Consider the following 27,347-nt stretch of genomic DNA (forward strand, 5'->3'; position numbering starts at 1 on the left):
TGTGCTAGACAGAAATGCTGGGTACTGGCTGACAAAGAGAACCGAAACTGGGTCTCTGCATCTCTTTATTGCAGTGTAGGAGAGAGACTAAAATAGACCAAGGTAAGGAAGGCCCTACCAGAGCGATGCATACAGGGCTGATGGGAGCCCTAAGAAAGGAGTGACCCACCACCTGGAAGAACAGGACAGTGCTCATGGAGAAGACATTAGGTTGAGGTTTTGAAGAGTGAGTAGGAGTGCCTATGGTGGACAGAGATGGTAGAGTTTTCCAGATAGATGGACCTTGAGATCTACATATTGTCCCGAGGTCTTAAAAGTGGTGAATGGCAGTATGTGTGCAGAGCTTATGGTGAAAGATGGGGCTGGCTCAGGAGGGTTAGGCGGGAAAGGACTGGCAGGAAGACTGAGGATGATGGCATCCTTAGTCGGGGGACAGTGGGGCTTTTGTTACTTACCAAGCAAAGAAGGGTTTTGGTGGGTCTGTGCTTCAGAGAGCAGAGTGGTAGCAGGTCAGGTGCAAAGGAAGGGAGCCCCTTTAGGGGACAACTGGTCCGTTCCAGGGTGGGTGATAGGGGGCCTGCACCAGCCTGGCAGAGAAGGGAGGGACAGATGGGTTCCAGGAGGTATTTGCTGTTAGAAGCAGATCAGGCAGCTAAGTTCCTACTCTTGTCCTTGTAAATATTTGCCAGGTTATCAGCCTTGGCTGGAAAATACTTTTATGTGACCAAAGTGTATGGGCAGTGGAAGAAGCTTTGAGCAGGCAGCCAGTTCCTGCCTGAGAAGTGTGGGCTGGGCCTTCATGGCTAGAGTGACTGGATCCCTCTTTGGACAGGTGAGGAAGCCGAGGCCCTGGAAAAGGGACACACTGCTTTGTCACATCCTTGTCCGCCGAGCTGGAGTTGGGCCACAGCCTGTACTCCCAGGCCAGGCCAGATCTCTTTCAAAGGTGGAGATTTTTTGGTTTTATTTTGTTTTGTTGTAATTTTATAAGTTTTGTTTTATTTCAAAGGTGTTTTACCTCTGATTCTGCTGAGCCTGGCCTGACACATTCGTTCTCTGTCCAACCTCCCCCCTCCCACCCCCCACCCCCACCACCTCCCATTCCCCCATCCCCCACCTCCAGGGCTTTGCTTTGGAGAATTTGGGAGGGAATATAACTTCGAGATCCCTGTTTCTGGGCTTGAACCGTGTACTTCGCAGTTTGAAACAAAGTGATCAAGAGGATTCAGTTTGAGTCTGTGTGAGGTTGGGGATTGATTTCTTTTACTGCCACTTAGGCCCTTTTCTTTTCTTTCTTTCTTCTTCTTTTTTTTTTTTTTTTTTTTTTTTTTCAAGAATCAAGGTTCTGACTGCAGGATCACTTTAAGGCTCCTTGCCTGTGAGAGCCCCTCAGCCCCACCCCTAGTCATCATCCCCTTTCAATTTTCGTTATTTTTGTTTGCATAAAGGTTTTGGGGCTGCCAGTATTGGGTCCATTACAGGGTAGATCCTCTTGTTTTTTCCTTTTCTGTTAAACCCACCCTTCACAACCCATCTCACAGAGCCCATTAGAATTGCATTGCGTTTGTAGCACTTTTTATGGGGCCGATGCATTTTCCAATCACTTAGAGCTCCCGGCTGCAATCCGAGAGATGGGTTAGCAGGATTAGTCATATCTATAGAGTGTGGGAAAGAGCTGGGGTGAAGCACCTTTCGATGGGGTGCACCAGTTTATCTGGCAGAATGAGATCAGACTCCCATCTCCAAAGCTCTGGTCCTGCTCCTTGGCTTTCACAGGTAAGCATGAGAAATTGACATTGATAGGCGAGTCCTTCCTTAGCAGGCCCTGTACACAGACAAGAGACTGTTAGTAGTATTTCATTGTGTGCTCATTCCTGTTCGCTGCCTGTGTGTGTAATTCTGGAACGCAAATGAGAATCGGGTCAGAGACCCCAAACCCTGAAGGTCTGGGTTATCATTTTGGCAATACCATCGCCAAACTTTCTGGAGTATGAAGAGCAGAGACCTGTGTTTGAGCCCCCCACTGGTGCTGTGATCTTAAGCCAGTTCTGGAACATCCCTGAATTTCAGTTACCTTCAAATATCACAGTACGTTTGTGAGAACCAGAGGAATTTCCTTAACAGTGCTTTAGAAACTGTAATGCAGTGGGTGTTGGGGCAATTTCTGGGCCGAGCATGGGGTCTGGCACACAGTGAAGGTCCCTTGCCCTCCCGGTGGAGGTGGAGTAGACCCAGACAGCTGTTCCACGTTCGAATGGTAGCTGCACCGCCTACTGGAGGGTGCTCCCAGGGGTGGTCGCATGCGCTGACTTCCTCATTTTCCGACTTCTTATCGATGGGGGCATCGCTGTGGAGAACAGGGCACCCTGCGAAGTGGGCTGGTTGCCACCGACAGCCATGGTGCTTCCAGGCTAAGCAGTGGTCCTTCTTCTCTTGTAACTGTCCCACTCTTTCATGGGATTTGTTCGTGTGGTGTCTGTGCCTCGCAGCCCTGCAGGGTTGGCCTCTGTCACAGTAATTGCTTGTGTCGTGGCCTCACTTCAAAGCCCCTGTGGTTAAAATGGTAGGCTGGGGGCGCCTGGGTGGCTCAGTGGGTTAAGGCCTCTGCCTTCAGCTCAGGTCATGATCCCAGGGTCCTGGGATCGAGCCTCACATCGGGCTCTCTGCTCAGCGGGGAGCCCGCTTCCTCCTCTCTCTCTCTACCTGCCTCTCTGCCTACTTGTGATCTCTGTCTGTCAAATAAATAAATAAAATCTTAAAAAAAAAATGGTAGGCTGGTATGGAGGGGTGCTTCTAGTCCTTTCTCCGAAGCTTGTGTGGAAACCTTTAGAGGCGTAGGTCAGTGAGAGGGTCAGGACAGGGTGGGGTGACTTAGTGACCTTCAAGGAGTGTGTTTTGGCCTTGTTCCACCCCCAGTATAGGCACTGTTCCTGCCATAGTCATTGTTAATATTCTTTCATCACTCAGCCCGTTAACGGGTGGATCAGCTGCCGCATCCAAGGGCTTTGGGAGGTAGCGGGCCCGACCCCCTTAGAAGATGGCTGTGGGTGCATGTAGTGTGAGGTTTTTGGCATCTTTAGAAGCCCGCTTGGTGGATGTTAAGGAATTCCTGTCCTTACTGTGAGCCTCCGTATTATGGTCTGTAAAGGTGACTGCAACAACCATAATTGGCTAACAAGTAGAAGGACCCCACTCTCTGGTTTGCCCAGCACAGCCCTGGCTTATGTCCATGTACCACTGCAAGGTGACCCCTTTTATTCCCAAAGGTGTTCTGATCTGCAGGATCAGTGGTATGTGTGGTTGCCCCACTTGTAGGTGAGTTTCGAGGGAGGTCGTGTAAGAAGTGAGCATAAGGCTAAACCTCCTGTCATCATGACTCAACAGACACCCACTGTTTTTGTTAGAGGAGATGTTATGTGCTCAAGAAACGTTGGTCCAGTGACCTTCTTTTGTAAGGTAAAGTTTGAGGATGTCAGAATAGGTTGTCAAGATTGTAGGCATGTAGGGTTGGTCAGGGTTGATGAAAACGTGCTCATGCCTGTAAGAATGTAAGAAGGTGCCAGTGTGGGAGTGGTAGAGTAGGGGACAGACAGGGTGTGCAAGTGCACGGGAATGGGTGTGGGAGTTTGTTGGAGGGGCTGGGTCTTGGGTTAGACATTGGAGGACAGGAAGACTCAGTTCAGCATGCAATGGGGCAGTTGAAATTGCTGTTGCTATTAAATCTAAAGAAATAGGATGGATTCTCTGTAGGTCTACTCAAACTGGGTTTTTGAATCATTTATTTTCCCTTCATTGGCCTGTCTTGATAATGATCTCAAGGATCACTGTGGAAGCCCAATGCAGTACTGAATTCTGTGCCAAGAAGTCACCAGAGTAACCTGCCCTTATTCTTCCTAATGAGTTTCCACTGAATATGGCTCTTACTCAGTTCCCAGGAAGCAAAATAAAACTTAGTTGGCACCTGGAGCTCTTGTCTTGTTTGGTATGAAAACGAACCATTTGCAAGAAATGCAGCAGGGAGTGGTCACCCACAGGGCAGGGTGTGGGAAAGCCTATGGGAAAGGCAAATCAAAGGGACCTGGAGGGTAAGGAGTGCTTTTTCTTAGAATGAGGTGAAAGGTAGGTCAGCTTTCCAAATGTCTGGTCATTTCTAACCTGGAAACCTCTTTTCTTGGCCAGCCTCGCAGCTTTACTTGAGGAATCCTAGGGTTCCGGTAACGACAGTGGGGCAGGACCTTAAAGATACATTTGCCCATTGATCTGATGCACCCGTACTAATTCATTCCACACCATGTGCTGAATGTACCTGTGAATGAATGAGTGAAATTCTAGTGTGGGTTCTGGGGATGGAAAAATGCATGCAAGAAGTATCTGGTGGCTCATTTGGATGGTGACTAACTATAGGGAACCAGGGAGAAACTTCACAGATGAAAAGACTGTCACTTAAGTGGGCTTCGAGGGATGAGTGGGAACTTGGTGGGCAAGAAGAGCAGAGGGTAGTTAAGTAAGGGACATTATGTGGCAGAGACGCAGAGGTGAGAAAGTGCTCAGTGCCTTGGAAAATTGGGGTCACTGGAGATGAACTGCATCACACAGAGGCCAGAGCAGTGAGGGTGAAAAGGTGTGGTGGGGCTGAAATTGAGAAAGGTCTTGATTGCTAAGGAGATGAGGCTGGGCTATGAAAGAGGTATCTGTGTTTTAGGAAAATCATTGGTTATGATGTGTGGGCTGGGCGGGTGGGTCCTAGGCAACATGTACTGTAATAGGCCAGGCAAAAACCAAAGGGAAGCTGAGTTAGGGTAGAGGCCATGAACATGGTGGATGTTTCACAGGTTAAAGAGAGGTCACCTAATCTCGTTTGAACAAGAAGAAACCCAGACCCTGAGCAGGTGAGACACGCCAAGTCCAACGGCTCGTGTTCCATCATAACCTCCAGGGGATCCCATCCTTGCTCAGTGTCTGTAGAAGGGTGACAGAGTGCATGGCTGTGCAGGTAGCTGTTTGTCAAGGGGGAAGATCTCTATCCCTTTTTATCTTTTCAGAGTTCCATGAAGTCTCTTAATTCTGAATAGAATTGGTTCTTTCTAGAGTTACTGAATCTCTAATCATTGGAGATATTCAAGCAGTGGCTGATTGGAAGGGTAGTGAGAATTCAGGTATTGATTGAAGGTTTGATGTAGAATGTTTTTGAGGTCTGCCAACCCTGACTTCTTTTTTCATATCCCTCCCTCCCTTTCCCCCTCCCTCCCTTCCTCTCTTTCCTTCTTCCTCCCTTCCTCCCTCCCTTCCTTTCTTCCTGGAAATAGATGCTTGTAACCATCTTACCTGGCGGGGGGGGGGGGCTCTGTCCCTTTGGCTTCTCAGGATCATCTTAGCTAAATTGGATCAATTGCAGAGAAAGCTGAAAATGGATGATGAGGCACTAAGTGTGGTGGGCTCTAGTTCATGCAGGGTATCGAGGGAATGACCATTTTGGTGCCAGTAGGTTGATACTCACCAGGGAGATTTTTTGGGCCTAGACTGGCCTGCATGATCCTGATCAAGATGGAATATGGTTATGACTTTCTACCAGTCGCCATTTTTATACTGCTTTTCAGTTAATTGTGTGTTTTCCTATGAATTACAGGCAAATCCCCACAATGGTGCTGTGAATAGTTATTTACTGTCTGAGTTTTACTGACCAGGAACGGGAGGAGAGAAAGATTAAATGACTTTCCAGGGGCCCAGGCTAGTTGGATGTTGAACCAGGACTTCAACTTGAGTTTTCTGTTTGCACCGTTTCAGATCCCTTCATGCTAGCCTGTGCAGATCCCTGAGATACGCTGTAGCTTCTGTTGATATTCCTATCCCTTGTGGATCCTGATGTGTGGCAAGCATTTAATGAGTGTTTGTTGAATGAATGTCTGAACGAATGAATTATATAAACAAAGTAATAAATGAGAATGTGAGTTTTAAGAATATGTTTAGTAATGAAAAAAACAAATTGAACTCATGTAAACATTAATCAGTCTGTTATCAAAAGACAAAAAGAACTCATTTAGAATACATTCACTCAACTCCTTAAACAAAAAAAAAAATCCCTCCTAGCAAAGCTCTCTCACCTGAAACCTCTCTTACCTCTTAAGAGACCATAACCTGAATCTTAACCCCCGTGACATGTGTGTCCACTTTTTTGTATGTGTACAATATTTCCACTTAATATTGTTATAAAAAAGTCTAATCTTTTTTTTTTTTTTTATTTTGGCCTGGGCTTTATATTTATCTTTTACATAATGAAAGATTTATGGAAATTAATAAATCCTGCTTTAAACATTACCTGTGTGGACAGTAGGATAGTTTTCAGTATAAACACATTACATGCACTTCGGTATGTTAAAAAGTACAGTGTAAACATCAGTGGATGAATAGCTCTCATTTCCTTCTAAATCATTTCCTAAAGATGACTGTTTCTTTGTCACTTCCAGTTAGCCCTGACAGCGATTGCCATTTTGTCCCTTGCATTATGTGTTCTTGCGAATATGTTTCTTACCTCCTCCGGGATGCAGGAGAAAATGCAGGGACGCCTGGGTGGCTCAGTCGGTTAAGCCTCTGCCTTTGGCTCAGGTCATGATCCCAGGACCCTGGGATCAAGCCCTGCTTCGGGCTTCTTGCTTGGAGGGGTGTCTGCTTCTCCCTCTCCCTCTGCCTCTCCCCCTAGCTTGTGCTCCCTCGCGCACTCAAATCAATAAACAAAATCTTTAATAAAAAATAATAAAAAAAGAAAATGCATGGATGGTTGGGGAGGCAGGTTTTGGGTTCACATCATGTCTCTGCCACTTGCTAGTCATTATAACCTTGTATTGGTTACTTAGCCTTCTCCATGAAAGGGGATAATAATACCTTTCACGTAATGTGGTTGTGGAAGGAATTCTGTGGTCAGTGTAGTAAAGCAACAGCACTTGCCCTGTGGTGCCTGCTGAAAAGTGTTATCTCTGTCCACTTTCTCTGTGTCAGCCCGCCAGATGATAAGACCACCAAGATCTTTTCCCTGTAATGCATGACCCATCCCAGGGAGACCTTTAAAAAACGTTTATCGGCTGACTAAACAAGTTTCAGTTCTTTCAAAGAAGAATTATTGGCCTGAAATAACTAAATATCTCTAATGCTTTTCATCTCGGTTGACACGCAGCCTCCAACAGACTCCTTTGCAGTGTGGGATTCTCCTTGTGTCTCTGTATCTTCACCAGGATTTAATTGTACAACTTGCATTTGTCTTTGCTAAGTGAATAAGTAAGAAATGGTATTTCATTATTGTCTTAATGTGCATTCCTTTAATTCCTGAAAAACTTTCCGATGTAGTAGTTGAGAGTGTGTTTTTCCCTTGTGTGAATTGTCAGTAGTATTTAGGTGGGCTGGAGAAGCTTGGTATGAAGGGGCTAAATGTGTTCAGTGTTTCATGTTGCCTCTTCCTTTATTCATTCATTCGGTCAGTGTTCGTTGAGCACCTAGTCCACGCCAGGCACTGTTCCAGGGACTACACACAGCACAAAGAAAAACACAGTGGATAAAGTCTGATCTGCAGTCCAGCCTTGTCTTTTAACATGTGGGTCGCTGAGGCCTTTGGAAGAGTGAGGTTAATTCCCTGGCAACATATGGTGTACTCAGTAGTGGAGCCAACCAGTCATTTTTACTGTTATTTCATACGTTTTATATCAGTAGCCTTTTAAGCCATGGGAAACATCCTGGAGATTTCAGAATAGTGACATTTACACAACGTCCCCAACCTGAACCTACGTTGAGAAAGCGGACACCTGATTTTTGATTTCGAAAATATGATCCCTGCAGTCTTATTTATGTAGACTCCTTCCTAAACTTCTCTTCCTCTTACATGTACATTCATTTTTAAATGAATAAACTTTATTATTAAAGGCTCCTGGGTGGCTCCGTCGGTCAAACATCTGACTCTTGATTTTAGCTCAGGTCATGATCTCAGGGTCCTGAGCAGAGCCCAGGTCAGGCTCTGTGCTTGGCATGGGGTCCTTTTGGGATTCTTATTCCCTCTGCCACCACCCCCCCTTCCCTGCTCTCTTACGCTTTTTCTCTCTCTCAAGTAAATAAACAAATCTTTAACGCAGTACTAGAAAACAAAATAACCCTAATCCGGGCAGTTTGGAACAAGTGTGAACCTTTTTGGACATGTTTTTGATAAATGGAAATAACAGATGACATATTTCTCTATCAAATAAAATAGTCAATTTAGATTTAATAAGGCAGTTATCTTCAGGTAATAAAAATTCAACTAACTTGCCATAACTATCTTGTTTAAAGTCAATTAAGAGCCTCATATTCCTTACTTGCTGGGTAAAATTTAATAGAACTTCAGTTAAGCATTTATTGCTTATTTAATTCAAAATTAAGTTAATCACCACAGTTGGTAACAACCACTGAGTATTTAATTAACATTCAGCAAACTATCTTATTAAGTCTAAATTAGATACAGACAGGTCTTGTTTATCCCCATCAGTCTGCAAACACCATTTCCCTACCTCCCACCCCAAAGGGCCTTGGGTTTTCCCATGGCTTTCCTCTTCTGATATGCCAGAGTCCTTTTCTTCCGGTTGGCACAACTTGGGGAAAGAAGGAGGGAAAGAAGTAGGAGTCCATTGTGTTGTGAGGACTTCCGGCGTAGGGCAGAGATGAGGAGTTTCTGTTCCCTCCATTCTGTTCTGTTCCACTCGTCAGGAATTCCCGAGTGCCTTCTTCGTGCTAGACATTCCTGTAGGTGCGTAGGAAGATCTAGAGGAAGTTATGTCGACGTATTTGGCTTCGCATCGTCTCATCTTAAAAATGAGATGATTGGGTTTATTGCATTCATTTAGCACATTTTTATTGACCTATGGTTTGTAAAGCTCTTTGCTGTGTGTCAGGGATACTGAGATGATTTGGAAAAGGTCCTTGCTTTTCAAGAAGATACACAGTCTAGCAGGAGACGTGCAGTAGAATAAATATTGGACAGCTTGCTGAAGTGCCTTAGAATACTGTGATTCTGTGAGGTTATGTTGCCCAAAGTCTTAGGACTGTTCTATGAGAAAAAGGTCCTATAGCCAAGTAAGTTTGGTAATGTCCAAGTTAAACAAAATTAAATGGGTATCTTTACTATGGGGCTCTCTTAGCCTTTAGCAACCTAATGCACCCTGTGACATTTGTTTCTCAAAGTTATTTGATCAGAGAGTCCCTGTATGACCCAAATCCTGCCCTTTTTTTTTTTTTTAAATGTCCCCTTAGGACATTTTTGTTTTGTTTTGTTTTGTTTTAAAGATTAATTTATTTATTTGACAGACAGATCTCAAGTAGGTAGAGGGGCAGGCAGGCGGGGGAGAAGTAGGCTTCCCGCTGAGCAGAGAGCCTAATACAGGGCTTGATCCCAGGACTCTGGGACCATGACCTGAGCTGAAGGCAGAGGCTTTAACCCACTGAGCCACCCAGGTGACCCCCCTTAGGACACTTCTTAGGCTTAGTGTTCCTGTGTGCTTTGGGAAAAGCTACTGTGAGCCATGGAGCCCCTGTAGCCTCTGAACCTGGGAGGGGTGCTCAGACATGCACCCTAAACACTGATCCAGGCTGGAAGTTCTCTGTGGGAACGGCATGCTGACACAGTGGTTGATTTCAGACATGGAGATGGTGTGGCTAAGGTTGAGGATGTGATCATCAGAGCAGGAGGGCTGGGCTCGTGAAGGAGGGACTGTTGCATAAGTAGAGGCGCCGGGAAGATTGTCAAGAGTTACCAGGAATGGGACAACTGTGAAATTGGAACGTGACTGGCTTGGTTGAGAAGCCCTTAACCCATGGACACAACTTAAACGAATCTTCGTTACAGCCTAAAATAGCCTAAACTTGAGAGAGGCAGGAGGCAGCAGGGGTTTTGGTACAGAATTCTGCTTTAGGCCTTGTTCCAATTGAGTGATTGTCCATCTGCAGAAGCCATCATTTCTGTAAGATGTTCTGACGCCTTGTCTGGGGCAAAGCCTCTGTCTGTGAATCCCAGTCTCTCTCAGGAACAGGTCGGGGTTCCTTCATGGCTGGCTTCATTTTGGCAGGTCTCATGTCCACGTACCCCATCATATGCCCTTTCTCCACCTTCCCTTCTCCTCCAGCTTCCCTTATTCTGATGAATCACCTGTCTTCATTTTTCCTTCTTACCCTTTTGTTTCATCGTTTTCTTCTAAGGCCAGCTACCTATTTATATTCTTCCTGAAAGTCATCTGTTTTATTTAAAATGTGATGCTACCAGTTTTCTCATCGGTAGTTGCCATCAGCAGATGGAACATGCTAGATGAACTGGAGGATGGTATATGGGTCTAGCCCATGGTGTCATGGAGATCTGACCTCAGGCTGTGCTCTTTCAGTCTGCACCTGTTACCATTTCTGTATGGAAAGGAGCACAGGCAACAAATGGGGAGATCTGGGTTGTATTTCTTTTCTACTTCTTCTTTTTTAGGAAGATTTTCTTTCTTTATTTTAGAGAGAGAATGGGGCAATGCACTCCTGGGTTTTCAGTATGGATTCCCGGGAAACTGGAAAAACTAGTTACCTGGGATGCTGAAGCTTGTTTGGCCCACCTTGAAAAGGCAGCTTGAAGGGCGCCTGGGTGGCTCAGTCACTTAAATGTCTGACTTTGGCTTAGGTCATGATCTTGGGGTCATGAGTCGGGCTCCCTGCTTAGTGGGGAGTCTGCTTCTCCCTCTTCCTCTACCCCTTTCCCCGTTTGTGTTCTCTCTCTCAAATAACTAAGTAAAATCTTTTTTAAAAAGGAAGAAAAGGCAGCTTTCATGTTTCATTTCACCATCCACCTGGACAGACATGTCCTCAGACAGCCTGGTAAGTGACAGACAAGTGGGCTGGTGGTACAGATCATCTGGAGTGGGGTGGCCGAGAGCACAGGACACAGCAGAAGCCCAGAGACGTTGGTCACATGTAGAGAGGCCATTGATAATGGCTGTGAGGTTTGGTTCCACTCCCGGAAAGATTTTCAAAAGGTAGGAATTTACCTTGAGAGTTCTTTAGTTTCCTCTTTGTATTAAACATGAAAGTCACCTTTTGGTCTTTTTCTAGCCCTTTGGATTTCCCCAGTTATGTATGCCTACTTGAAGAGTCCAGAAGTATTTGGAAAGGTTTGCATGGATTAGTGCGTGAGAGCACGGGCTCTGCAGCTAGACTGTGTCCTAGCTCTACCACTGATACCCCGACTTGTTATTTCCCCTGTGTAGGCCTCTGTGGCCTCATCCATAAAATGGGAATAACAAAATTATCTATCTCCTTGTTGTGAGGATGAAATAAGTTAATACACATCAAACGCTTGGAGTCTGAAATATGCTAAGTACCCATTAAATGTTAGCCGCTGTTTTTATGTGTTATCCTTATAGTCAGAAAATTGTGATTTGTAGAAGGCATTACAGATGAGTGGATTTTGGGGGGGGTCCACTTTTTTTTAGATTGTATTTTTAATTAATCTCTATACCCACCATGGGGCTCAAACTCACAACCTTGAGATCAAGAGTAGCACACTCTTCTGACTGAACCAGCCAGGTGCCTTAGAAGAAAACGATGAAACAAAAGGGTAAGAAGGAAAAATGAAGACAGGTGATTCATCTTTTTAAATAAACAGTTAATTTTGGAGTCGTTCTAAGTTTACAGAAAAATTGTTAATGTACAGAGAATTTCCATCCACCCGTCATCCAGTTTCTCTGATTTGGGGTGTCTTGCATCACCGTGGGCCATTTGTCAAAACTAAGAAACTGACATGGGCCTATTGCTAGTAACTAAACTCCAGCCTCTGGATTTCACCAGTTTTCCCATGAACATCCTCTTCTCCAGGATGCAGGCCACAGTGGCAGACGGCCCTTGGTTGTCCCATCTCGCTCACTTAGTGCGGCTTTAAAGCTGGCATCTTATAAAAGCGAGGCAAGGATGCTTTATAGACCAGTTAGAACCTCTAACGTTGAACAAAGAAACCGGAGCCGCTGTGAGTGACGTGGGGCCAAGTGGGACCCACCTTTGTTGTCCTCTTCTGCTTCTTTGATTTGAAGGGGCTCTGACAAAGCAGGGCTTCAATATCCCCACGGTACAGCCTTGTTTTGGGGAGAGGAGACTGAGGCCCCAAAATGGAGAGTGACAATGCTGGGCAGAGCTGGGAACTGGAAGAAGATCAAGAAAGGATCATGGCAGTGCCCTGATCCTGTTCCTGTCACTGAACGAATGAGTGAGCAGCGGTCAAGGACTCCTTATCTGTAAAGTGGGTTCTGTGGTCAGTGCAACCTCACAGTACTGACTGCTCACACGTACTACAGTTGGACCTTGTGGAGATGACGTGAACTGAGGTGCTGACTTACAGCGTAGGCTGACACCCCGTAGGTTCTCAATAAATGTTTGGAAAAAAGGAACCTCAAAAATTAGGAAACTTTATCCTAAGAACGTGTGTCACGAAGACAGGGACAAATCGCGGCAAAACAAAGAAGAGTCATTCATGAGGAAATCTGTGACACTCAGGAATGGAACCGGCGTTTGAGCTTCTGATAAGCGGGATATACTGTCTGTTTTTATTCTTGGAGGCTTTTATCATACAATACTACATTATGTTGCAGTCTGACTTTCACACAAATTGGATCCCAAAACCTCTTACAGGAATTAAAAATACAAACTCGTGGGCAGTATGTGTTTTATAAATTACAGAAAACAGTAGTGTAAAGACATGGCATAGTAAGTATAGTTAAGCCTGCAGCAGGCACTGATACCCAGGAGGAAGACATGGTGGAGGCAGCTGAGAAGGCACAGGAGCCGGGAAGCCGGATGAGGAGAGCAGGTGCGCTTGTGGCGCTCTGTGCCAGGAGAGATGGAGGGAGGCCATCTTAGCGGGGAGACTGAAGGAAGAAGCTGGGGCAGTGGAGGCAGTGCGAGAATCCTAGAGATGCCAGCTCTCTGTATATCCTGAAAACATATATATATATTTTTTAATTTTAAGGACTTTGTTTTTTAAGAATGGTTTTAGGGTCACGGCAAAATTGAGAGGGAGATCCAGAGATTTCTCCTATCCCTCCTTCACGCATAGTCTCCCCCACGATCCACAGCCCCCATCAGAGTGGGACATGTATTGCTGTGGAGAAACCTATGCAGACATTTCATTGTCACTCAAAGTCCATACTTTACGGGCGCCTGGGTGGCTCAGTGGGTTAAGCCGCTGCCTTCGGCTCAGGTCATGATCTCAGGGTCCTGGGATCGAGTCCCGCATCGGGCTCTCTGCTCAGCAGGGAGCCTGCTTCCTCCTCTCTCTCTCTCTGCCTACTTGTGATCTCTCTCTGTCAAATAAATAAATAAAATCTTTAAAAAAAAAAAAGTCCATACTTTACGTTAGGGTTCACTCTTGGTGTGGTACGTTCTGGGGATTTGGACAAATGCGTGATGACGTGTATCCACCACTGTCATACAGTGTATTTTGCTGCCCTAAAAATCTTCTGTCATCTGCCTGTTCGTCCCTATCTCCAACCCCAACACCTGGCAACCATTGATCTTGGTGTTCAAGGATATCCATTTAGGGTCTTGTTGAACGGGACCAACTGACTTTTGGAACCTAATCTCCGTTGCCTTTGCTCACTCTTGCCTGTGTCACAGCATTTCCTCAGTCTGGATTGCTGTTCCCTGCCATCATCACCTGTTTGAGCTTATTTTAGGGTCTGACACCTACTCCGTGAAGCAGGCCTTGCTTTCCACTTTTTGCCCCTAAACAGGAAATAATCACTCCCATCATTCATCCCTGTCTGGAATCTGGCAGACATGTGTGGAATGGATGGACTGGTGCACAGATGGGTAGATGGACAGGTTTGACATTGTCCATAGTATGCTCAAACTTAATTCTTTTAGAATAGGATTTTAACTTGCTCATCTCTGCACACCTCAGGACCGACACTGAGAAGATGCCCTTCCGTCCATCCATCCTCTCACATACCCCACAACCCCCCATCCATCCACATACCCATCAGCCTGCCCATCTGCCCACCCATCCCACATCCATCCGTCCATGCATCCACCCCCCACCCTCTCCGCCCGCCCATCCATCCATCCATCCATTCATTCCACAGTAGACTTTCAGGCACTATTTCAGGGTTGTAGCCATGAATGGTCCATTTGTTGATAGTCTACATAGAGAAAGTGGTATTCTTTGGGAAGTATTTTTATACCTGTAAGGTTTGTCTGTAATTTTTCTTTTTCTTTTGACATGTGAGGACTAAGGAAGAAGTGGTTTGTTTCATCTGCACATGTCATCGGTGTGCAAAGCAAACGCTCTCTCATTCCTTCGGCTGGCTGTGTACAAAGAGAGCTCACTGGGTTTAGAAAGGCCCTGTCTCTCAGAGTATGTGGCAGTTCCTTACTGACTTGCCTTAGGGATAAATGCCCTTTCCATTGTTTGAAAAGATGGTGCCAGGATGCCACAGTGTTCCTGGTTGGGCTTTCTTGCTAATGTTTTTACGTTTACTTTTTAATATAGTGACAGAGTGCTTACCGCTGAGGTGGTAAATGGGAAAAAGAAGTGCAGTGGAGTAAACTGTCTGTTTCTGGGGGCCTTCAGTATTAATCACAGGAGGAAGCATCAGTCCTGGCCAGATGAGAGAGCCAGCTGACTTACGTTCATGCCAGGTGGAAATCCGAGTGGCAGAATCGGGAGGAGTTTGATGGCGCCGAACTGGGGAAGCTTACGGTTCTCTGTGCAGCATCTCTTCAAGGATCAGAGAGACCGTGTAGTGTCATGCTTCAAAGCTGAAGAAGACCAGAGTCACCCTGGGGGGTGTGCTCTGTTCCCCCATGCCCGCCGATTCGGGCAGCCTCCTGGGCTGTGCCGAGACTGATGGGAACCCCTGACCTAGTCTGAACCGTTGGTTAGTGTCTTAGAGATGGGGAAGTGAGACCTGGAGATGAGTGGAAAAGACTTGCCCAGAGTCACGCTGCTTACAGGAGCAAAGCTAAGTCAGAATCAGGAATCCTGACTTGCAGAATGTTCCATCCTGTCACCAGAGACAGTCCGGGAACTGTGCTATTTTTAGTTCTCCGGCAGAGGGACAGCTCGGTTTCACCGGTGTTGCCTGATCTGGTCATAGACTCTTTTTCAGGCCCTCCCACTTAGCTCTCTCCAGCTCTGTGTTCTTACTCAGTTAAACCACATCTTGACCACCGCTGTGCCCTAGGAATCACACGGCAACTGGAAGTGGTACATGTAGCCTTGGAGGGGGTCGGAAGGCAAGGGCGTCAGCTACTCTAACCTTGACTAGGTTACGTACTCATTTTCTAATCTGAACACGAGGACGATACCACCTCCTGGGGCTGCAGGGAAAGTGCCAAGCACGTATCTGCCCTCAGTGACACTCTGTGGCCGTTAGAGCGGGTTGCAATCATTTTTACTAAAGAGGACAACTGTGGGCCCGAGCTCTCATAGGAGGGGGCTTCTGGAGTCTCGTAGAGGGAAGCCGGGATTTCATGGAACAAACGCATGGCTTCAACTTTGGAGGACTGGCTTTCAAGCCCTGGCTTTGTCACTCACTAGCTGTGTAGTCTCAGGCAAGTCACTGGACCTCTCCGAGCTGTGATTTGAAGCAAGTAGACTTACTTTATGTAAAAAGGCAGCATAAGGAGCAAGAGGAAGGATGGAGATTGGGAAGAGGTGGAAATCTGTTTACGAGGTACAGGTTTGGGTGGGTGGGGAATGAATGTGACTGAGGAGGGGCTGGTAGAAGGTGCTGGTGGCCTGAGGCTCCATGTTGGAAGGAGCAGCTGGCCTGGGGGTGGTCCAGTGATGGCTGAGCAGGCCAGCCTGCCCAGAGAGGGGCCTGTCCACAGACCAGGAGAGATGTCATCACTCCCATGTCAGGGTCAGTGGAGAGTCTCTGGGACTGGGAGGGAGGGAGGAATGAGGTGAGGTAGGCACCGGTGTTGGAGCATGACTAGTGAATCTGGCCAGGATGATGGCATTTGCTTTGGACTGGGGCCTTGAAGCACACTCAGGGTATGGGTCAGCAGAGTGATAAGACTCAGGATTGACCTTGACACCTTGGTTGCTGGGTTTGGTGAGTAGCAAATAGATGAGATTGGAAAGGTACTGCATATGATTGCTGTTATCTTTCATGATTGGTTCAGTCTGGGAGAGGTCTGGCTGCAAGTTGAGATGGTCCTGGGGAAGAGAAAGATAAGATCTCCCACAAGCCTCAGTTTTCTCACCTATAAAATGGGGATGATGCTGATGTCATCTATCCTGTATGGATTAAGGACTAAAACATAGTTGATTTTTGATACTGCAGGTTTGAACTGCAGTTCCACTTTTTTGAGTTTTTTTTTTTTTTTTGGATAAATACAGTACAGTATGATAAATGTGTTTTCCTTGTGATTTTCTTAACCTTCTCTTTTCTCTAGCTTACTTTGTTGTAAGAATACAGTATGTGATACATGTAACTTATGAAATATATGTTAATCAACTCTTCATGTTATCAGTAAGACTTTTGGTCAACAGTAGGCTGTTTTGGGGAAGTCAAAAGTTATGCACAGATTTTTGACTCTGTGGAGGTTGGTGCCTCTAAGTCCTGCGTTGTTCAGAGGTCAGCTGTACTCGTCCGTGGGAAGATCCTTCTTGCTTAAGGGACATCGGAGCAGTGCATGGCATCCCTGTTACAGGGAAGATCAAAGAGCAGGAGAAGAATGAGGGGTGCAGGAGGACTCTGGGAGGTCATCCTAGGGAGGATGGTGACAGCTGCTGCCCACGGAAGGTCAGGGATGCTGGGAGGGTTCAGGGTTTAGGATCCCAGGGGAGTACTGCTCAGCTGGGCTCTTTCAGTGCATTGTCTTCTCCTCGCATAGTGGAGTTTTCACCATGGCTGGGCCTGGGGTCTGGGATGGGGGACCCTGCAGCACCCTTAGTGCACCAATGCAAGAGGAGCCAGGCTCACGTGCTGTCGCTTGCACAGTGTCAGGGCCGTGGGTGGAGCTTCCCTGTACTTATAGAGACCTGGGGATTCAGTTCATGTCACCAAGGGGGAGAGGATGGAGAGAGCCAGGGAGGTACGGTGGGAGGTTTGTCTACAACCTGGTGACCCCCCTTCCCCGTAAGAGATGCCTTTGCTCTGTAAGCCCCTCCCTTCCTGCAGTTCCTCCTCTGTCTGGCTGTTCTGGCTCCTCATCATGCTGTACCCCAGTGAAGCCCACCACCTGTTTTCCTTCTCCACACTCCTTGGCTGGTCTCTGTTGCCTGGAGACTGCCCCAGGCACCTTGGGGTGGATGGCTGCTGTTTGCTTTTCCAAGGTCCCAGCACCTCCCTTTTCTTTAGGTCATAGCTCAAGACAATACATTATCCTTCTTCCAGTCTTGTCTTCTGCCCATTGCATCAAACCACTCCTGCTTGGCTGGCGTTAGACTGCTGGTAACCATTTGCCTCCGTGGCTCTCTTAACTCTAGGTTTCACTGTTGGACAGGCAGGGAGAGAGTCCTGCAGATGGCTTTGTGTTTAGTAGGTGCCTTGTGCATGAGCAAGGGACGCTGTGGCCTCCAGGGTTACTGGCTGCCATTCCAGGGACTGACTAGATAACACACTGGTTCAGCCATCTAGGAGGCTGTGGTCTACACAGGAAACAGACATGCAAACAAAATTGCGGCAGTGGGTGACGTAGCTGGTGGGTGTGTACCATATGCAGAGGAAGTGCCCCAGTGGCAGGGTAGAGGAGAGAGCCCATCAGGTGCTCAGGACATGCACATGGGTTTGGCCACTGAGAAGAAAAAGAGGTGTTTTGAACGCACTGATGTGGGCCCAACATAGCCACGTTCCTCCTCATTCCCTGTAATCGTAGAACTGGGCTGAGCCCCCTCCCCGGGCTTGTGAATTTGGGCTGTCTCCAGAGCTGTCTCTTGGGCTTACATGTGTACCTTGGATGGCACTGAGAGCCTCCCAGGTTCCCGCCTCAGCCCTCCGGCTCATTTCCCGTCTCAGCCTGGTGCCCCTGGGGCTGGGAGGGTTGTCCAGACTGGTGTGTCTCCCTTGGTTTCCGCTGGGATTCCAGGGCCCCTGCCCTTCTGGGGGGATCCTATCTGGGACACGCTTGTCTCCCCGGCGCGTGCTATGCACTTGTACTTTCCTCTCTTGTTCTCGTATTTCCATTTAAAGCCCTCTTGAGCAGATCTGAGTGTCTCCTGCCAGCAGCATTCCTTCTGGTTTACTGGAACCCCACTTCTCATGCTGCCAGGAATGCAGCCGCTCTGCAGCCTCTTCTGTCCTCCGAGATCAGGACTTCTGGCTGGAGCGGTGACTAGCCTGGCCCTCTCTTATCTGAGCCCGCCCACCCCCCATGTGGGAGGCTTCCTTGCCCTTCCTCCTCTGTGCCCGGTTTCATCCTGCCTTGGGTCCCATCAGAAGCAACACAGAGGAGGGTTGGCTGGGTCTGCTTTAAGGAGTTAAGTTGTCATGGTCCCCTAGCAGTGCTTGGGACAGTAAGAACGTTTTGGTTTGACTTTCCCCAGTTACTTTTATTCCTAGGCACAAATATATGCAATGCTGTGTTGGGATGATTTTTGGGAGAACTGCTTTATGAGTGGAACAGAGTGACAGAGTGAAAGGCTCTCATTAGCTCCCAGTTTTCTTCCTGCTCTGCCCCCCATGGGCCACTGCAATCCCAGACTCTGCTTTAGGGAAAGCTTTCTCCCCGCAGTGTCCCAGCTGGCCTCCTGGCTTCTTGCTCACCATCTCCCATGGCCCCTGGGGAAGTCCTTTGCCCTAGTGCACACCTCCCCCCTGCCGTGACCTGACCCTGTGCTTGTTCCAGGATGGTCTCCGGCGAGCCTCTTGCCAGCCATGCTTCAGCTGTCCTGAGTGTGTTCCTGGGCACACTGCCTTGCACGCCCCTGTGTCTTAGCACGTGTGTTCCGCCTTGGTCCCAAGGGCCCTTTATTTCTGTCTGATGAACCCCTGCTCGTCCTGCAAAACGCAGCACAGATGTCTTGAACCTCCTCTCAGTGCCCCCAGGAAGAAGTGAAAGCAAATATAAACCTAAATTTTACCGTGTGCAGTATTGTTCCAAGAGTAATATGGGCTCATAGTAAAATATTTCAAATACACGGAACCAAATAAAGAAGGAAATGAGAATCACTCATAAATCCACTCTTTATCTTTATTTATTTATTTATTTTTATAAATCCACTCTCTAGATGCAAGCACTATTTTTAATGATCTTGAGTAGTCTTTTTCATTACTTCTTTGTACATTTGCATTTTGCTGACTTGATGTCTTTCCATGTAGACAATTTTATATCTATCCATTTCACCAGACAGTAGCAGGAGCCCCTTCTCAAGGCCTTAGGAATTATTCATATGTGTACTTTTTGATGACTGCATATTATTTCATCTTCAGAATATACCATATGTTTAATCCTTTTTTGTTGGATAGCTGACATTTGAATTTCTAGTTTTCCATTATTGTAAATAGCACTGTGATGAATGTCCTTTTTACAGAATTCTTTACGTGTACTGCTGACTCTAAGGTAGATTAGTGGGACATGAAATTGCTTGCTCAGAGGGCATGAACTTTTTTCACCCTCAATTTCAGAATAACTCATGGTCACTGAAGAAAATTAGGAACATACGGGAGAGCATAAGGAAGAAAATCAAAACCACCTGTAGCCACTTGTAAAAACCCATGTGAAATTTCATGTATAATTGCACGTGTGTGTCTCCCTATCTAGCCCGGGGATCGGCCGGCAATTTCTGTGAAGGTCCAGATAGTAAATGTTTTAGGCTCGTTGGCCTCATACGGTCTCTCTCACATATTCTGCTGCTTCTTTTTAAAAAAACTTCAAAAAAATATATAAAAACCATTCCTGGCTAGTAGGTCGTGCAGATAGTTTGCCATCCTGGTTCTAGCCCCCAAAGTGGGACCATGCTGTACCCTACTGTTCTGGAATTGTTTTCCTCCATAAGGTAACTACCTTCCCACTGTCCCTCATGGTTTTCTGCTTTGTGCTGCCCAGTAGTATTCTGGGGTTTCTTGCTGGAATGCCCATGTCTCTGGTACAGAATTGAAAACATGTTTTAGGGGGAATATTTGCTGAGCTGTTTGTTTTTCACGTGTTCTTTATCCCTTTCCTTCCAGCCCTGTATGGAGTGGCACGTAGGTAGTCACTCAGTATATTTGTGTGCAAATTTACCCCTTCAAAATGCCTGTGGTCAGGACATTGCTACTTGAGATTTGTTTCTTGGGCTGGTACCATCAGCATTAGCTGGGAATTGTTAAGATGAGGATTCTCAGCCCCAGCTCCCCCTTGCTTCCAGTTATGCCAGCCAGAGGCAAACAGAATGGGCTGTTCTTGGAGGCTTTGCAAAGACATGTCATGGAAGGGGGTGCAGACATCGTGGAGAGACTCGGGGGTCGGGGGTGTGTTATTGGCACTCTGATTATGCGGTGGCTGGGAAGCAGGAAGAGCCCAGTGACCAAGAGGGCTGCCATGGATTGAGTGCTCACTGGGCCAGGTACTCTGCCTATGTGAGGTATCTACTAGGCCTTTAACAGCCAGGAGAGACCTGGGAAGTTGGACGCCTTCCCCCAAGTAGCTGGCTGGGGTGTGAACTCAGCTCTGCTGGATTTCAAAGTCCATGGTCTTATTTGTCCTGTGACACTGCTTCCCTGGTTGGCTGTGTTGATTCCCCGTCACCTGCCGCTCCCAGGGATTTCACCAGAAAGCTCGTGGAGTTGCCTTGAACTCCATACTGAAGGACATATAGAAGGAGGTATCAGAAAATGGGGTGGACGGCATCGCATGGTCAGACATTTCTGGTTGGTGGAGGTGTTTAAGGAGAGACTGTGTGCTTCTTGGGAGGAGACGGTCAGATGGGGATTCAGCTGGCCAACAAGTTGTGAATCTAATGGGAGGATCCGGTCATAAAACAGTACAGAGTACATTAGATGGAAATGTATAGACTGGGTGCTGGGCGGGTGCTGAAGCTTTTGATTTTGTATGGCCTGCTTCTAGCCACGAGAGCCGTGGTGCTAAGTAAGGGTCTGCAGTGTGTCGTGACTTCAGCTCTGGGGGTGTCCCGGGCATGAGGACCTGCCCATAGGGAGCTCTTTGTCCAGTAGCAGTGGGAGGACATATTCCCATGTAGACTGAGACTGGACCTTGTAGGGACAGAGGACAAGAGTGTGCCTGAGGTGCTCAGAAGAAGGGTTGGAGTCTGTGAGCAGGGAAGGCAGGTCGGCCCCAGTGTGTCACAGGTCTCTGATGATAAAGGAGCTGCAGAGTGAGTCACTTGGGCTTCCTCCTAAAGTTTTTGTAGGAGCTGCTAAACCAATTTTTGGTGGGGTGGCAGAGAGAAAGCAGGGGTCCTTTCTTGAATTCGGGAAGCATTTGCTGTGATGCCACTGTGGCTGAAGGGGGCAGAGCCGACCTCCCACTGAGGATGAGGAGCAGTGAGCTGGAAGGCAAGGTCAGGGGGTGGGCTCCCAGGAAGGAGGAGCTCTGTAGGTGAGGGTGTGGGCCAGACTCACTTATCTCAGTGTGTATGTGGTGTGGAAGGGTCCCGTACCTCTTCCCTCTCTCTTGATCTTAACAGAACTGAAGGATCCAGAATCAGTAGCTTGGTGTGTGGAGCCAGAAAGAGCTAGGGAATTCCCAGGACTTTGGTCTCCGTCTAGTGATTGGACGCTGATGAAGAGGAGGAACTGGAAGCCCTTCGAAAAAGTTCCATTTCATCTCTATCTTCTTTTCTCCTCCTTTAGCTGGAAATAGATTCCACTGTGTATCATTAACCTATCGGGTACTTCATCTTCCACTCCTTCCAGCTGGGAGAAGTGCTGAGGGAATGGACGAGTGTGTTCTGGCATTCCATTGACGGCCCAGGAATGCTGACTTCCGGGAAATGTGCGTTGGCGGCTGGTATGGAAGCTGGAGACCAGGGGTGGACGGCATGGTTTTAGCCACGGCCAAGACTTGTTTAATAATTTGCTTGCCCATGCCTTGCTGTTAGGTTCCATGTGTTTTCAGCTCTCTAACCAGGCAGTTCACACAGGTAGATGGAGCCTATGTCAACCGACTGCTCGGTACATTTTTGCCAGATGCACGAGTGAAGGGCATCCCTCTGCCTTCATGTGTTCATCCTACATGTAAGTTACTCCTTCCCTCTTCTGTAGGATAAGACCATTAAGAATGAGTGAGAGAATGCCTGGAAAGCCCCTTTAAATTCCTAGGCTGGAGAGTTCTGAAGAATTCATGGAAAAATCTTACGGGAATATCTGGGTAGCTGAGAGCCAGGCACTACGCTTGCTCATGTGTAGTACATTTATGAACATGGGCTAGGACAGGCCCTGCACGGGTATATTGAAGGTGCTAAGTTCATTACCAGCCTTGGTGCAGATTCATGAGGTCTAAGGAAAGGGCCACGAGTGTGCACCATATGTGTACGAGGTGTATCATGGGACAGTGGATCCTTGGATGTGATGTGGGGAGAGCAAGCCTCAGGCTGTGTTCTTGTGGTAGAACCCTAGACTCTTGGGTGTTGTTCTTGAATAGGATACCAGAGTGATATCCCTAAATCATGGAGTTGCCCGGTGGAAGGGGGAATCCGGCTGGTCTAGTAGCTGAGCTGGATGTCACGTCTTCGTTTCCTGACAAGGTCACAGTTCAGTCCTCCCCTCTTCTGTGACTCTTTTCCTTCCCAAACAGAGGAAATTTGGCATCACTCTTGTCGAGTTTAGGGGGAAAGGTTTTGATGGATATGTAGGGAAAATAAGCAGATGGACACAGAGCTACAGAAGGCAGACTGCCCCGTGCTGTGGTCGGAGAGTCGTGTCAGGCAGAGCTGCCGTCTCTCTGGAGAAGCCTGGCCGTGTGGGGAGGGACTCCGGTGGATGGAGGCTGACATGTGAGATGCAGGGCATGAGGCAGAACTCCTGACTCTAAGCTCATGGCAGCGGGGTGCAGACCCGTGGGTTTTGGTAGGTTGTGCTGTGTGCTCTTTTCCTACTTCCCCAAGCAAGGACCCCTTGGTGTGTGAACTCCTGGGAGCTGGATGTGGCCCCAGTGGCCTGGGCTTGAAAAACCTCTAGATGCTGTGGTGGTGGTCAGGACAGTGTCAGACACTATGGGAAGGAGTCACTAAGCATGGACACGGCAGTGGCGTGAAATTTCAGAAGTCCATGAGCATGTTGCTGTGAGCTCTCAGGAGCGTTTGCAGAAGGTCACTGGGCCATCCCTTTAGCCCTGTTGGCAGAGACCCTTCTTTATCTACTCCTTTTGGTGGTACAGAGAGGAAAGACTTGGGTTTTGGAGACGCAGAGACCTGATTTGGAATCTGTACTCTGTTCCTTTACAACTCTGTGACCTTGGGCAAGTTGTTCCTTCTCCCTGAGCTCCACAATTTTCATTTGCATCACAGGGGGAAAGATTCTTTCCCTGTAGGGTGTGGCCGGGATTGGAGAGAATGTCTGCCAGGGGTCCAGACTAGCCTGTGTGGGGCCCCAGTGAGTGAGTCACGAACACGAATGTTCCATCTACAGTGGGTAGCTCTCCTGTCCAACCGTAAGCCCCTCCATTGGCTGACTTCATGCCCTTGCTCATGGAATTTCTACTTTCTAGAAAGCCACCTTTCCTTCACATGTTCTTATTTCCGTTTGTTCAGATCCAGCCTCTGTGTGGTTTCTAGGACGCCCTCCCCGGCATCCCAGTGAGCAGCAGCCTGCTTCTGTCCTCTTGTGATGTGGCTCATGTCTCCTCCAGTGCTGTGTGCTGGGAGTTCCGTTTATGCCCATCTCACCCGTCAGCTCCCTCAGGTCATGGCTTCGGTGTGACTCGTCTCTGCCCTTTTGCACCGAGCCTGGCACATAGTGGTGGGTGCCTGGTGAATGGCTCTTAGGTGACTGAGACAAAGAAGTGGTTGGGCTGATGGCTGACATGCCCCTGGCTTTTGAAGGGGATAGGAGAAGGAAAAAATGGTTTAGGAATGGAGCATTAGGCCTGCGGGTTCCTATTTCCTCATTTAGGGTGCAGGTTGGGATTGCCCCGAGCCACAGTTCCTTGAGACTTACCACCTCAGGCCTAAATCTGCCTCCTTTAATTACCTCCTTTCCAGGGGACAGGAGTCCTTGTTGTCTGCCCAGAAGCAGCTAATTATAGCTCCAACCTCCAGGCCCTAGCGCTGCTGCTAGGCCACAGGACTGTGTGCCTGAGCTGTCTGTTGACTCCGGGATTTCCTCAGGGATTCTTTGTATTTTCAGATTTTCAATAGGGGCTGCTTTTTATTTCGAAGCCAGCAAAGGGTATTATCTGTTCAGAATTTTCTAGCAGGATGTTCAGGGCCACTTAAGGATCTTGAGGAGAATGGGAAGAGGGGCAGAGGGGCTTTAAAAGGAGGCCTCGTGGTGTACTTAGCGATGTCCACAAGAGTGCCACTTTATAATGGTTTTCCCAAGAACATTGCCTTGCATTTGGCTTTTGTGACCTCAGGGTCATTCTATTTGTATGCATTTTCCTTTGAAATATTTTTTTAATAAAAATTTTTAATATTGTATAATCATTTAGTTCCATTAAATCTGGCTAACCTACAAAAAAAATTTTTTTAATTAAAATTCTATTAATTACCATACAATGTTGTATTAGTTTCAGAGGTAGAGTTCAGTGAATTCATCATTCGCATATAACACTCAGTGCTCATCACGTCACCCTCCTTAATGTCCATCACCCAGTTACCCTATCCCCCTCCCTTCTCCTCTCTAGCAGCCTTCAGTTTGATTCCCGAGATTAAGAGTCTCTTATTGTTTGTCTCCTGATTTTGTCTTGTTTTATTTTTTTCCTCCTTTTCCCTGTGATCATTTTTTTGTTTCTTAAATTCCACATATGAGTGAAAGCATATGATAGTTGTCTTTCTCTGGTTGACTTATTTCAATTTGTGCATCCATGACATTGCTAATGGTAAGATCTCATTTTTTTGGATGGCTGTAATATTTTTCCCCTTTTTTTTTGAGAGAAAGTGTGTATGAGATGGAGGGGGTCATGGACAAAGGGAGAAGGGAGAGAGACTTTTAAGTAGGCTTCACGCTCAGTGTGGCGTGGAGCCTGATGCACAGCTTAATCTCATGACTCTGAGATCATGACCTGAGCTGAAATCAAGAGTTGGATGCTTAACCAACTGAGCCACCCAGGTACCCCCTAATTTTTTTTTTTTAATTTTAAAAGATTTCAAATAAATGTTCATAGTAAAAATAAAGTGAAATAATGCAGAATAAGAGTTTTTTTGTCCTATTTCTCACCACCCTGGTGTCATTCCCCACATATAGCCATTTTTGCTTTTACTTCTTCTCATGCTTGTGGCATATCTATAGAAAATGGGCCTATGTTTTTGAGTTACTAGTTTACATAGGTCTGCTGACTTTTATGATAGGCAGGGATGAGCTTGTTTATCCTTGAGGGGTACATCAAATCCCCCTTCTCATTTGTTGACAGTGACGTCACATAATTATTCTCTTTGTTCATTTACTTTATAAGGTTTTATAATGTGCATAAATCTCCATTTTTGTGGTATCAACTTTGGACAGTATCTCTTTACCCACCATTTTGTAAGATGAAGATGCTGGGGCTTCTCTCCACCTTTCCTGTCTCACTTCTACTCATAATTTGTCACTTATGTTTTACATGACATTTGCCTCTCCAGTGTTTATATAATTGATCATGTAAAATGCACTTGTGCCTGGTTTTGTAACCATAACTGAGTCTTCTGTGCTGTGTCTGTGGGTTGATTTCAAAAGCTGAAAGCAATCAACAACATATACATTATGATTTCTAGGTAAATATTGCTCAACCTGGGGCTAAGTCGTGCTGTGGTTTCATTTCCTTTTCTAGGGTTCTGAGGTCACCACCTTCAAGCCACTCACAGGGGACGGAACTTTCCCTTAGCATCACAATCTAGCACATTCTCTTATTCCTCCTCTAGTTGTTTAAAATAGTCCCAGGGTTTTGTTTATTTGTACAGTGAGCTTCTTGCCTTTTCTTCTAATTTAATAGTCTTGGAGTACGAGGTTGTATTTTTTGGTTAGAAGAAGAAAATTAAGTGCTTTCTGCCATATCTCATGTATCTTCTGCCTTCTAATTGTTCTCTTGCCTGTTTGGAACACCTTCTGTGTTTCTTTTTGAAGTTCATTAACCTTTTATATTGGGCTGGTTTTTCTAAATTTGGTTATGATTTCTCATGCAGTCTTTTGTTTTCTTGTGGAGTTTCTGATTGCCTTCTATTTAAATCTCCAGCCTTTATCATAGTTTCAAGTATTTCCAGGCTCTCATGGAGGAGTCCTGAGTCATGCTAGTAGCCGTTAGTCATCATCATTATTATTCCAAAGCAGATATATTATTAAAATATTATCTACCAATATTTTCTTATACATATTCTTACAAGGCAGTTTTGTTTGCTCTTTTTTTCCTCATTGAATATTCATTAACATTTCCAGATTATTTTATAATTCTTTGTTTTTAATGGCCACTCATAGCCCATTGATTAGGTGTGTTATTTTTAAATTTAGCCATTTACATATTTTTAGATATGGATTGTTACCAATTTCTGCTCTTCTAAATAACACTGCTATGAACATTTTAATGCGTTGGACTTTTTTCATTAATTTCTTTTACGAGTGCTTAGTAGGGAAAGGAAACTGGGAAATCTGACATTATCTTTATGGACATAGTCCCACGATTATACTCATGTTGGAGTCTACTGGGGGTCACTTGACATTTTGTTTTAAGAACCATTTTTGGGGGGGAACAGCAGGAAGTGGGAGAGAAGTACCACGTTTGAATCAACATGCTGAGTTTTTTTGGTAGCTTAAGAAGATCTAGTGTGTCTAACTTCAAGTTTGGTACTGCCTAGAAATCCACTGAATTAAATTACTTTCTTTAAAAGAGGCATCTGGGTTAAGCTGGGGCTGTGTGACTTATGCCCATGATTTTTTTTTTTTTTTTTTTTTGGTCAAGTTTTATTCAGCATGGTCCCCTCCAGCTGGATCACCTGCCTCCCTTATTCACTGGAATTGTCTTTCAGTGGCTGTTGAAAAATCAGAATCATTCTCAAAAATCAAAGAGGTATTCCCATTGACAGTATCCTTCAGGATCTATAGCTGCTTCCATACCTAGTTTCTAAAGAAGGGACTTGAGCAGTGGCAGGATTACTAGAGTAAAGGGACCACTGTGAGAAAATCCATAGTCACAAGAAGCCTAAATTGTGATCTGTTGAAGAGACTGCCTTATTTTACTGTCACCCCACGGCTTTGCGTTACTGAATAGCTTCATCAGTTTGGCAACATTTAGTTTATGGT

At 46.4% G+C, this 27,347-nt stretch overlaps 1 protein-coding gene across 17 annotated transcripts in view; it reads left to right on the forward strand.

The window, feature by feature from the left end:
• The window catches only part of LPP (LIM domain containing preferred translocation partner in lipoma), a gene marked incomplete at its 3' end in the record, with an annotated part of 643,639 nt that overhangs the window by 6,299 nt on the left and 609,993 nt on the right, over positions 1-27,347 (forward strand). The window contains exon 1 of one of the 17 annotated variants that reach the window (XM_082694130.1): positions 20,706-20,782. The exons of the other annotated variants lie outside the window; for them this stretch is intronic. Of the gene's footprint in view, positions 1-20,705; positions 20,783-27,347 lie in introns of those variants that run through there. 17 annotated transcript variants of the gene reach the window in all.

The sequence above is a fragment of the Mustela nivalis genome (genome assembly GCF_964662115.1).
Source record: "Mustela nivalis genome assembly, chromosome: 1".
In the NCBI taxonomy this organism is placed as follows: Eukaryota; Metazoa; Chordata; class Mammalia; order Carnivora; family Mustelidae; genus Mustela; species Mustela nivalis.